The sequence below is a fragment of the Felis catus genome, chromosome B2 (genome assembly GCF_018350175.1).
Source record: "Felis catus isolate Fca126 chromosome B2, F.catus_Fca126_mat1.0, whole genome shotgun sequence".
Lineage (NCBI taxonomy): Eukaryota > Metazoa > Chordata > Mammalia > Carnivora > Felidae > Felis > Felis catus.
In genome coordinates this window covers 138,147,846-138,159,965 of record NC_058372.1, presented here as the reverse complement: position 1 = coordinate 138,159,965, position 12,120 = coordinate 138,147,846, and positions in this window count along the sequence as shown.

The window sequence follows — 12,120 nt, the reverse complement described above, 5'->3', positions numbered from 1 at the left end:
AACCCGAAGTCGCCTTAAGCTGTTCCCAGCTTTTAAGACATAGTTCAGAGTTATTCTTTCTTATTTTCACAAAATTAGTTTGGCCTCAATCTACTCCATGACAATGAGCCAACTATTAAATATTTATCGAGCCGTTTCTAAATGGATAGCAGCACACTAGATGACATATTTAAAATGGAAATTTTTTGTATTTTAAAATTATTGCACAGCCAGAGAGGTTCACATTGTATATTTTTCCTACAGCGGTTTTCTCATCCTGGCTATGGACACGCATTAGTTTCCTAGGTTGGCGGTGGTTCACATTTTTTTCTACTAAATAGTCACTTCTTGAGGCAATTTTTTTTTTTTACAAAAAAATAAGTAAATGCATCGAGCCTGTCCTGCAAACCTCATCACCTTACTTGTGAAGGAAAACTTATATGCATTCAGAATTTTCTTCTCCATGATCACAGATTAAATTCCCTTGAAAACACTTCATATATTGAAACTGAAAATGTTTTCTTTCTCTGAAGGGTCTTGTGCTGCTGTGAGGTCATGGCTCACGGTAATTTCCTTTGACTGTACATATGTCTCCAGGCCACCTTCTGATTCACACACTGGAACCTTCCACCGGGGATTTAGGTCATCTTATTTGTACAGGAATAGAGCCTCATTCTGGAAAGGCTGATATATTCTTAAGTTCTCCTGCAGGTAATATAATTTGCTGGAAGAGGAAAAAAATGGGGAGTAAATACAAATACACACAAGTGTAAAGGGTTTGTGTTTTTTCCCGTGAGTCTGGTACTTAAGATGAGACATTAGCTACTACACAACTTGCCAGTGTCCCTCATACCACTGCTGCCACTCTAATGCGACCTACTTCACGTTTGTAAAATTAAATCAGAGAGCATCACCTAACGTTTTTGGGTAGAAAGGTTATTTTCACTGATATTCAATGTGAAATAATGATAAAATGAGCCCTGTGACTGACAGTTCTCCAGCATGGAAAACCTTACCAGTACTTTCTATAGGCGGACAATAAGGAGATTAAAAGAGGTGGAGTACTGACATTAACAAATACTGGGGTCATGAGTAAACATTTTTCCAAGGAAGACATGCTAACAGACATATGAAAAGATACTCAACATCACTCATCACCACGTAAATACAAATCAAAACCACGATGAGATGATGAGATGCCACCTCACAACTGTCAGAATGGCTGAAGTCAGCAACACAGGAAACAACAGATGTTGGCTAGGCTATGGAGAAGGGGGGACCTTCTTGCACTGTTGGTGAGAATGAAAACTGGCACATCCACTCTGGAAAACAGTATGGGGGTTCCTCAAAGAGCTAAAAATAAAATTTGACCCAGTAATTACACTGCTAGGTATTTGTGCAAAGGTACAAAAATACTGACTCAAAGGGGCACATGAACCCCAATGTTTATAGCAGCATTATCAACAATAGCCAAATTATGGAAAGACCCCAAATGTCCATCCATTGATGAATGGATAAAGAAGATGTGGTTTATATATGCACAATGGAATATTACTCAGCCATCAAAAATAATGAAATCTTGCCACTTACAACAATGTAGATGGAACTAGAAAGTATTATGCCAAGCAAAATCAGTCAGTCAGAGAAACACAAATACCACATATGGAATTTAGGAAAACAGGTGCACATATGGGAAGGGGAAGAAAGAGAGGGAAGCAAACCATAAGAGACTCTTAATGATAGAGAACAAAATGAGGGTTGACTGGTTTGGTGGGGAGGGAGTTGGTTGGGGGTTGGGCTAACTGGGTGATGGGCATTAAGGAGGGCACTCGTTGTGATGAGCACTGAGTGTTGTATGTAAGTGATGAACCACTAAATTCTACTCCTGAAACTAATATGATACTGTATGTTAACTAACCAAAATTTAAACAAAAGCTTGAAACATTAAAAAAAAATACTGGGGTCATTGGCCCTGAGTCCCTGTGCTGTTTCCACTGCGTGGCTATTACTGGACAGCACCCGAAGTCAAGCAATATATTTCCCCTGATGTAGAAAGCAAATTAGAAAGTATCCTGAAATGTGGCAGGGTTCTTTCAGTGTCTCAGCAATGTAAGGTCACCCAGATAGCATTCCTTAGTCTCTCGGAATAGTATTTGCTTTAACTTTACTTTCTCCAAACACACTTTCTCTGCAAAGAGGAATAAAAATTTTTAACAGAATTACTATTCTCCTCTCACTTAGCATCGTGCTGTAAAGAGGTATCCAGTCCCTTAGGCTTGTATTTGAAGTGGCTCAAAACAGGTCCTTTATGATTGATGACTTCATGCCTATAGACTTTTTGAATAGCCTACTTTATGCTAAAATTTATTCCTCTAAAACCTAAAACATTCTATCTTGGTGTCAGGAAAAGAATCTTTGATAGTGTCAGTATGGAATAAAGTCTCCTAGCTTGACATCTTGTTGAATAGAATAGGAAGAGGTCAAAGATACTTGGGGGACTTTGAGCCTCCATGCTGGAGAGGAAGGACACATTTAGAGGGACAATAATAAAAATGAATTTATATTTTTAGGCAGCATACTTAAAAGAGAATGTTGGATGTGCAGTGACAGCCAAAATTTGAAAAAAAATCCTCTGGCCTCTTTGCTAAGCTGTTTTCCTCACCCTTCCATTCTGTGCATCCCCAGGTTATGGGACACATGCATTTGGCAGGAGAAACAACAGCAACATCTTGCTCCCCCCAAATACCATTTCATTTCTTGTCATAGGTTTACATGGGAACTACTCTATAAATTTAACATATTTTGGATACCATCCATGTTCTAATTTCCATATTAGTCACACCTACATTATTTTGTTTAATTTTTCAAAAAAGCTCTATGAAGGAGGCATCATAACCCTATGAAGGAGGCAGTTGCAAAAACCAGGCCAGAGAGAGCTTGGGGAAACTCATTTGAAGTTATAAAACCATTCAGTGGTTGAACCAATGTTTGATTCCAAGTCTCTCCAGGAAATTCTGTGTTGTCTCCGTTATCAGTTGTTGCTTTTTGCTCAACTAATTGGTACATCCACAGTTCACCATGTTAGTATTTCTACCTTAGTTTCCATTGATCTCAGTGTGCGTTGCATGCTTACTTACTGCCGTAGTCTCAAATACCATTGCTCAGTGGGTGTATACTGAGAAAACGGATGTCTGGCCTTAGCATCTGCACACTGCTTTCTAGTATTCCTTACATGATCCTGTCTCTGATGCTGCAGCTTCATATATCCATCAAGTAGCAATCCGAATTCTTTTTTTTTTCATGTTTATTTATTTCTGAGAGAGAGTAACTGGGCAGGGGAGGGGCAGAGACAGAGAGGGAGACAGAAGATCCAAAGTGGGTTCTGCGCTGACAGCAGAGAGCCTGATGCGGGGCTTGAACTCAAGAACTGTGAGATCATGACCTGAGCTGAAGTTGGACACTTAACGGACCAAGCCACCCAAGCCCCCCTAGCAATCCTACTTCTAAAGAGCCATTTGAAAAACACTCAGAATCGTCTGTCACAGATGCAATCAGTCATAGAATAAAGTCATAGGGCTTTACAAGTGATTGCTCTTATGATAATATGATACCGTAAGAGGGAAAGACACTGAGTATAAGTCATTGCTCTGTTCCCCCTAGAGAGCAATCAGTATTTCAGAGTGGTGGAGGGTGACCTTGTGTAAGAGTATTATTGAAAATTTTGTACAGGGTTGGCCACCCTTCTGATATACACACCATTACTCTCTCTAAACCTGATTTTTTTCTGTCAGCAGGGATGTGGGTGTATATGTCAGGTGCTGGGCCAGATAGGGAGAAATGAGGTAGAATAGAGTCCCAAGAGGTCAAGTGAAAGACCCAGTTTACTGATTCTGCACAGACTTGGCCTCCCATAAGCCAAGAGAGAGGTAAGAAGAGTAGACATTCTCAAGTTCATATCTTTTTCTCCCTTTCCTTCCCTTACGTCCTAGTCCGTGGCCTTAATCTTGTCTCTTCCATACTGTTACAATTGCTTGAAAACTGTTCTCTCTGCCTTATGTGTCATCCCATCCAATTACTGAAACATGTTATAATGTTGCTCCTCTGTCTAAAATTCTTTATTAGCTTCCGCTTCTCATATGATACAATCCAAGTGCCTTAAGGGAGTAAACAAGGACTTATATGATCAGGCTTCTGCTTACCATTAGCATTGCCTCCAGCCACACACAAACGTGGTTGCCATACTGTAACTGTCTCCTTTTGTTTTATTTTTCTCTATGCATAAAGCTGCTTCATGGTCAGTGGATTTTCTCATGCTGGGTCTTACTTTTTCTGAGCTAGCTCTTCTGATAACTTCCTATTCATACTTCAAGGATCAGCCTTAGTGTCAAACACTTCTTGTTTGAAGTGTTCCTTGATCGCCTCAGTGACAATTGCACATGAACTTCTCCACCCTTCTCCCAGGATACTTAGACACATTTTTTTGCACCTTTTTCATACTTTATTCACACGTATCTTTATATAGGCTTGATTCTACCCTTAGTCTTCCAGTTTTTCGAAAAGCAAGAACTGTGTTTTATTCATCCAATGTGGATGATTTTGTTTCCGAATAAGAAAAACCCCAAGTGAAACTAGCCTGGTGCGGAAATGTATATAGAGTGGGGGAATGTATACTAGTACATACCTTTCAGAAATGTAAAGGGTAGGGGAAGGATCTAGCTTCTTACAAAGAGGATTCACATTTCAGACAATTTTGTGCATTCTTATCTTTTCATCTCCTTTTCCATCTCCATCTTTATCTCTGTATCTCTTGGATCTGTTTGTCTTTGTTGGATTTACCCACAGTCAGACTCGCCTTGAGTTCATGTCACCTTTAAGACTTAAACAACAGAGGAAGAGAGAGGCTTTCTTCTTCCAGATGTTTCCAGGTAAATGGCATGGACAGATTTCGATTGACCAGGGCCAGGTTCTGTGTCTATTCCCATTGCTAAGGTTTGAGTATTGTATTATTATTATTTTTAATGTTTATTTATTTTGAGAGAGAGAGAGAGATCAGGGGAGGGGCAGAGAGACAGAGGGAGACACAGAATCCAAAGCAGGCTCCAGGCTCTGAGCTGTCAGCACAGAGCCTGACGCGGGGCTCAAACCCACGAACCATGAGATCATGACCTGAGCTGAAGTAGGATGCTTAGTCGACTGAGCCACCCAGGCACCCTGAGTATTGCATTATTTAATTATTCCTCTGAACTACATGGATTGGGAAAGTGGCAGTTTTCCAAAGAAGGAGAAACTGAGCAAGAAAATAGAAAAATACTGCAATTGACCTTTGAAGAACATAAGGTTGCAAACATTTTACAGTACTGAACTGTCAATCTATTTTCTTTTACAATTTTTTAAATTTAATTTATTTTTTAAAATATACGTCCAAGTTAATTAGCATACAGTGCAACAATGATTTCAAGAGTAGATTCCTTAATGCCCCTTACCTATTTAGCCCATCCCCCTTTGCACAACCCTTCCAGTAACCTTCTGTTTGTTCTCATCAAAATGAAAAGCTTCTGTTACAATTTTATTAACAACATTTTCCTTTTTATGGCTTATTTGATTATAGGAATACAGTGTATAATACATATACAAAATGTGTATTAATCAACTACTTATATTATTGGTAAGGCTTCTGATCAATAGTAGGCTATTAATAGTTAAGTTTATAGGGGGTCAAAAGTTATATGCAGATTTTTACCTGCATGGGGGTGTCAGTACCCCTAACCCTTGCATTGTTCAAGGGCCAACTGTATACACAAGAAATCTGCAAGGTAAAGGATTTGTTAGATGAATGAATCATTGGATAAAGGTAAGTGTTAGTCTGACACAGAGAAGCATATGGATTAACAATAGGCGGTCAGGGAATGAAGAAGAGGAGAGATGTTTCCTGGAAGGATTAGACACAGTCTGTGAGTTATATGATTATTGTTAATATTATGATATTATTATTTTTTACAACTCAGTGGTTTTCAGTATATCACAAACCTATACAACCATCACCATTAATTCCAGTATATTTTAATCATCCCAAAGGAAACCCCATAGCCAGAGTGTAGTGTATATATTTCATAATGATATCTTAAAATGCATGCTTGTCTAACTTGCACCACCAGAAAATGGGTAGTGTAAGCAATGAGAAATCATTAATCAAAACAAATGGGGGGAAATGGAATGATTTGGTTGTTTGTGCCTTACTTCTCACTGAAATCCAAGGAACATGATTATGTGAATGACTAACTTTGGTAAAAATGAAGAAGTCCCATTTCCCTTCAAAGGCTGACTCAACTTCTTCAGGATTCATCTTCCTGTACTTGGATGTTCTTAGACCATATTTCTCTGTAAGGTTGATAGAAAAGGAAAATTCAAACCTCAAAATACATCTTAATCATATCATAATCAACGTATATTTTTATGCCAATTAAAAAATTAGCATCTTGATATAATTTATTAGTGTTCTATAATGAATAGCTATAGTTTTAGACAGTGGAAAGTGTTACAGCAAATAGCATGTTCTCTTGCTGGGGTGCAAAGAAACACTGAGTCTTTCATAAGACCCAGAGTCTGTTTCTGTAGATGCAAAGGTCACCTCTAGTTGGTATTCTAGATTACTGCTCTCCTGATGATTCTTACCTTCCTTTTCATGAGAACAGGATCCAACAATTCAACTTCCATTTGGCTGCTACCACTAAATCTAAGCTCAAGGACACAACCACCAGTGGAGAAACAGAATTTTAGTTTGAAATACATAAAGAGAAGGAAAGGGAAATGAGAATTGCATTTCAGCCTCGACAAAAGAAATTCTGCTCAAACATAGAGTATGGGTTCCAACAGTAGATAATTTAGCCATAGTTCCTTATTTAATATCATCTACTCTGTTTTAAAAACTTGGAACATTAGAATAATTCAACAAGCACTGTTCAAGAGTTGGAGGAAAGTCAGTACATGAAAAAGCAGAATACTGTGTCATGTAAGAGAGAGAAGTTGTGGGGCGCCTGGGTGGCGCAGTCAGTTAAGCGTCCGACTTCAGCCAGGTCACGATCTTGTGGTCCGTGAGTTCGAGCCCCGTGTCAGGCTCTGGGCTGATGGCTCAGAGCCTGGAGCCTGTTTCCGATTCTGTGTCTCCCTCTCTCTCTGCCCCTCCCCCGTTCATGCTCTGTCTCTCTCTGTCCCAAAAATAAGTAAACGTTGAGAAAAAAAAAAAAGAGAGAGAGAAATTGTTTTAATGCTTCCAGTAAGTAGCTTTGTGATTTTTAGCAAACTACTTGATTTTTTTTTTTTTTTTTTGGCCGTGCTTGTGAAGGGACACAGTCATATGGAAAGAAAATTAGAACTTTCCTGTGCTTCCCCAGAAGGCAGTCAAAATGTACCAGTTGGAAGTTATAGGGAGCCCATGGTGGACACTCAATATATTGCTTTGAATTATGGGGAAACATAGAAAAGACCTACTTAATAATTAGAATTGTTTAACAAAATAAAACAAGAACGTCTCAATCCTTATAAATGTTGCAGTAGAGTTTATATGACTGTCAAGCCTATTTAGAAGGAGAAATTATTGCTAGGAGATGTTACTAGAGAGAAGAGTTTGAATAAGCAATCTCAAAATCACTCTTTAACTTTAAGGTTATAGGGTGCCTGGGTGGCTCAGTCGTTTAAGCTTCTGACTCTTGATTTCAGCTCTGGTCATGATCTCACGGTTAGCAGGATAGAGCCCTCTGTTGGCCAATGCCAACAGTGTGGAGTCTGCTTGGTATTCTCTCTCTCCCTCTCTCTCTGCCCCTTACTCACCTGAGAATAAATAAATAAACTGAAATTTTTTTCAAAAAAAAGTTACCACATATAATAATTATATCAAGAGAATGCCCATGAATCCATAAATATGCTTTTCAGATAATAATTATATCAAGAGAATGCTCATGAATCCATAAATATGCTTTTCAGATGAAGGGGGTCTTATTTTCATGAATGAGTCAGATGTTATTTAGTGCCTACAGAACGATCATTTTTCTTCACAATTTCCTTGTAAAGAGGGCACTAATATTCTTTTGACCCTGGACAGCCAAATGCTTCATCTTGATTTCTCAAAGGTGATCATATGAATTCCAGCCACCTGACAGTAATTGGCCTGGTAATGGACAAGGGATACCATCATGTCCAGTAAGATATGAAGAAAACTTATCTAGGAAGATTCATTGCTATTAAGAATGGATCATGAGAGGGGCACCTGGGTGGCTCCGTTGGTTAAGTGTCTGACTTTGGCTTAGGTCATGATCTCATGGTTTGTGAATTCAAACCCCACATTAGACTCTCTTCTGTCAGCACAGAGCATGCTTCGGGTCCTCTGTCCCACCCTGTCTCTCTGCCCCTCCCCTGCTCACACACACGCTCTTTCTCTTTCTCTTTCTCTTTCTCTTTCTCTTTCTCTTTCTCAAAATAACATAAAATGAAAAAAAAAAGAATGGATCATGAGAAAAGGATATACATTCCTTAATTTAGGCTTTTGTAAATGAGTGAGGAATTGATGCCTGGAGTCTGTTGCAGCCTATCTCATTATTTCCATAATATGGGTGTTGTGATAGTTAAGTTTATGTGTCAACTTGACTAGGCCATGGGATGCCCAAATATTTGGTCAAAAATTATTTGGGCTGATTTCGTGAGAATGTTTTTGGACGCACTTAAGATTTGAGTCAGTAGACTGAGTGAAACATTGCCCTCCCTAATGTACGTGGGGCTCTTCAATTAACTGAAGACCTGAATAGGACAAAAGACGAACGGTGAGTAGGAGAGAATTCTGCCTGCTGGTCTTTGGTCTGGGACGTTGGCTTATTCTGGCTCTGTAGCAGCTTCTGGTTTTTGAACTTAGCTGGAACATCAGCTCTGCAGATTTTGGACTTGTCTGCTTTCATGATCATGTGAGCCAAATAAATCTCTTTCTCTCTATGTACACAACCTATAGGTTCTTTTTCTGTGTAAATCCCTGACTAATAATATAGGTCATATATCATACAAGGATGATGAACAAAATGTAAAGGATGCCTGGTTTTTTGATGACTTCATCGGCAAATTGATTAACCAACCCTGGTACCAGATTACTGGCATATTTCTTGTTATGTCATAGAGACAGTGTAGGAGAGATCTTTTGTGTTTGGCTCATTTGAAATTGGATCTTCTGTTACTTGTTACTTTAGCCAAAAACATATCCTGACTATTAAGTCATGGAAACTTTATACTGAGTGTTCTCTATGGTTCCTTCTTGCTCTAAAATTTTATGATTTATCTGGTTTGTTCACCTCACAGTGTCATGAAAATAAAATGAAACATTTTTATGGGAAAATTCACTGAAATGTATAAAGTATGATGCAGTTGTCGACAACTATTAGCATTTCTTTTACGACGACTAAAATATGTCCCTTGGTGGGGCGCCTGGGTGGCGCAGTCGATTAAGCGTCCGACTTCAGCCAGGTCACGATCTCGCGGTCCGTGAGTTCGAGCCCCGCGTCAGGCTCTGGACTGATGGCTCAGAGCCTGGAGCCTGTTTCCGATTCTGTGTCTGTCTCCCTCTCTCTCTCTGCCCCTCCCCCGTTCATGCTCTGTCTCTCTCTGTCCCAAAAATAAATAAACGTGGAAAAAAAATTAAAAAAAAAATATGTCCCTTGGCTCCTGAGTTGACAAATCTTCATGGATTTTTTTAAGAAAACATCAAATATCTGTAGTAATAAAATAATGCAGGCACAAATGAAGAATAAGATGGATTGAAATTCAGCAAAACTATATTAGAAAAACCTATTCTTTGACATTGGTGAGGTAGAATCTTCAACTAGAAGGGAGAGAAATTCCATGAAGGGAAAAATCCCATGAAGATTATCTTGTCACTAAAGACCTAGGTCATGTCAGTGGGAAAAGGGCTACAGTAGGGAGAGTGAAGAAATGTAACAATAAATGCACCATAAATTCTGTCATTGATGAAAACAACGACAACAACCAAGCCAAAAAAAACCCTGTACCGCTGAACCTTTCCTCTAAGCTTGTTCTCTCTCAATGGTGCTGATTTTTTTTTCACAAGTTGAAGTGAACTCTAAAGTGATCCTTAGCTATTCATGCACCATAAAATAAAACCATCTCTGATGTTATTAGGTGCTAGGTTAGCCAATAGCTCTTAATTCTGCCATCTTCTTGTATCTTTATTTCTGCTGCATTAAGCACATTTCCCCCTAAACTTTCTGCTCTGAAGCTTCCGTTTAAGTATCCATAAGCTTCCTCTGCTTATTTCCAGTTGCTCTCCACTGGCTCATAGTTGTTCCCAGATACAAACAGAAAGAGCCCATGTAATTCAGTTTTTATCTTGCTCAGTTATGAATATTGACAGAACTGCAGTCACACTTAAACTATCACACTGACAAAATCTGGACAATGAAATAGCAGGGTATTTATTCCCTCACTCCGAGTTGATTGGGCGTGGTCTTTCAACATTCATGATTTTCAAAGAAATGCAATGTCAACATCAAATACTTTTCAAAGATATTTTGTGAAGCTTCACAGATTAAAAATGTGCTTCGGAGTTGAACGCTTTATGTGAGAATATGTAGAGTTAATTATGCAGAAAGGGCACACCAGTCACAGTTGAATAAAACCTATAATGTACTCTATTAAAAATGCAGGAACAGCTAACATTCATAGAGACCTTATTCCATGTGTATCGCTCACTGGGTACCAACGTGTACCAGTTAGCATGGAGTCAATGGACAGAAATCACACCGACACTTTCAGCACAGATAAATTCATACAAAGAACTGCAAAGTAGAAATTTAAAAAAACGAACAAGCAATAATGGAAGCCTTGGCATGAAAGTAGGAACTGTAAGAAGAAGCTGTCATTCCTAGGGCTGAGACAACAAAGGGACAGGGGTTGAAATGATGAAAACATCAAATTTGAAGGTGGAACACTGGACTTGAAACTTTGACATCTGAGGAGGGTTTTTTTCTCTGCAGGTAGCACCTGTGAGGGGAACACGAAGAATTTGGTTCTGTAGGGGTTAGAAAAATTCCAATCTGAAATCAGTCGTTGCTGGTGAAATAAATTGTCATTATCCAATTGAAGATAATTTGCGAGGCTGATTCTGACAGGTACAACCAACAGAAAAAGAACAGGAAAGACCCAGGAAGGAGTTGTCCTTCTCTCTCTCTGGTGCCCTCTCCCAGCTAAAAGCCTAACAGGAAGCCACGGGGACAGCTTGTCACCACAACACAAAGGATGAAGGGTGGGTTTGAAGCTGAGAGACCATGTCTTAGTAAATGACACATAGAGAATTAAAGATTAATCAGATATTTACTTTGTCCTCAAAGAGTCCTCATTTTAGTAGGAGATGAGGTAATCTAATCTAAATCTAATCTAAAAATAGGTAATCTAATATTGTACAAAGAATATAAAAAGTCTACATAGAAGAGATCCATAGGTGTTCATTTTGAATAACAAACATGAAAATATATGTAACTTTGTTAATACTTATATTGGTATATTTCTTCTTCATGGGAAAATATATAACTACATAATAATTATAGAGGTTATATCTAGACCAACCCTTAAGAAATAATTTGACCCTGTTCCAAATCTTCACTTAGATAAGGGATTTTTGATATGATTTACCTCAGATACAGTGATGAGCTTGCTTAGGGTCACTTAGACGGTAGAGTGGGGAAAGCGAGCTAGAACTCCACTCTGCCTCACAGCACAGAGGGCCTCTGTGCCTCTGAAGTCAGACAGAAAATAACAACTTTACTTCAATTTTTAATTTAAAAATCACTGCTACCACCAAATATTTCTAACACAGTGCGATATTACATACAAATAAAAGTGTTGTCAGTTGGACAGCTAGCGCTGTTTATTTTTAAATCTTTTTGTCTCTTTGACAGGATCATTCTAGAAGTGCCAATCTGATGATGCCTAAATCACCCCGACCTGCTATCCTTTTTTAGTTTAAGTCTGTCTGTATCTGAAAGAAATGCGTAGCTAGAACACATCAACAAATGTATAATGATCTTGCCTAAAGGTATGCCCTAGAATATTTTATCATAAGGGTGCCTGGGTGGCTCAGCTGGTTAAACA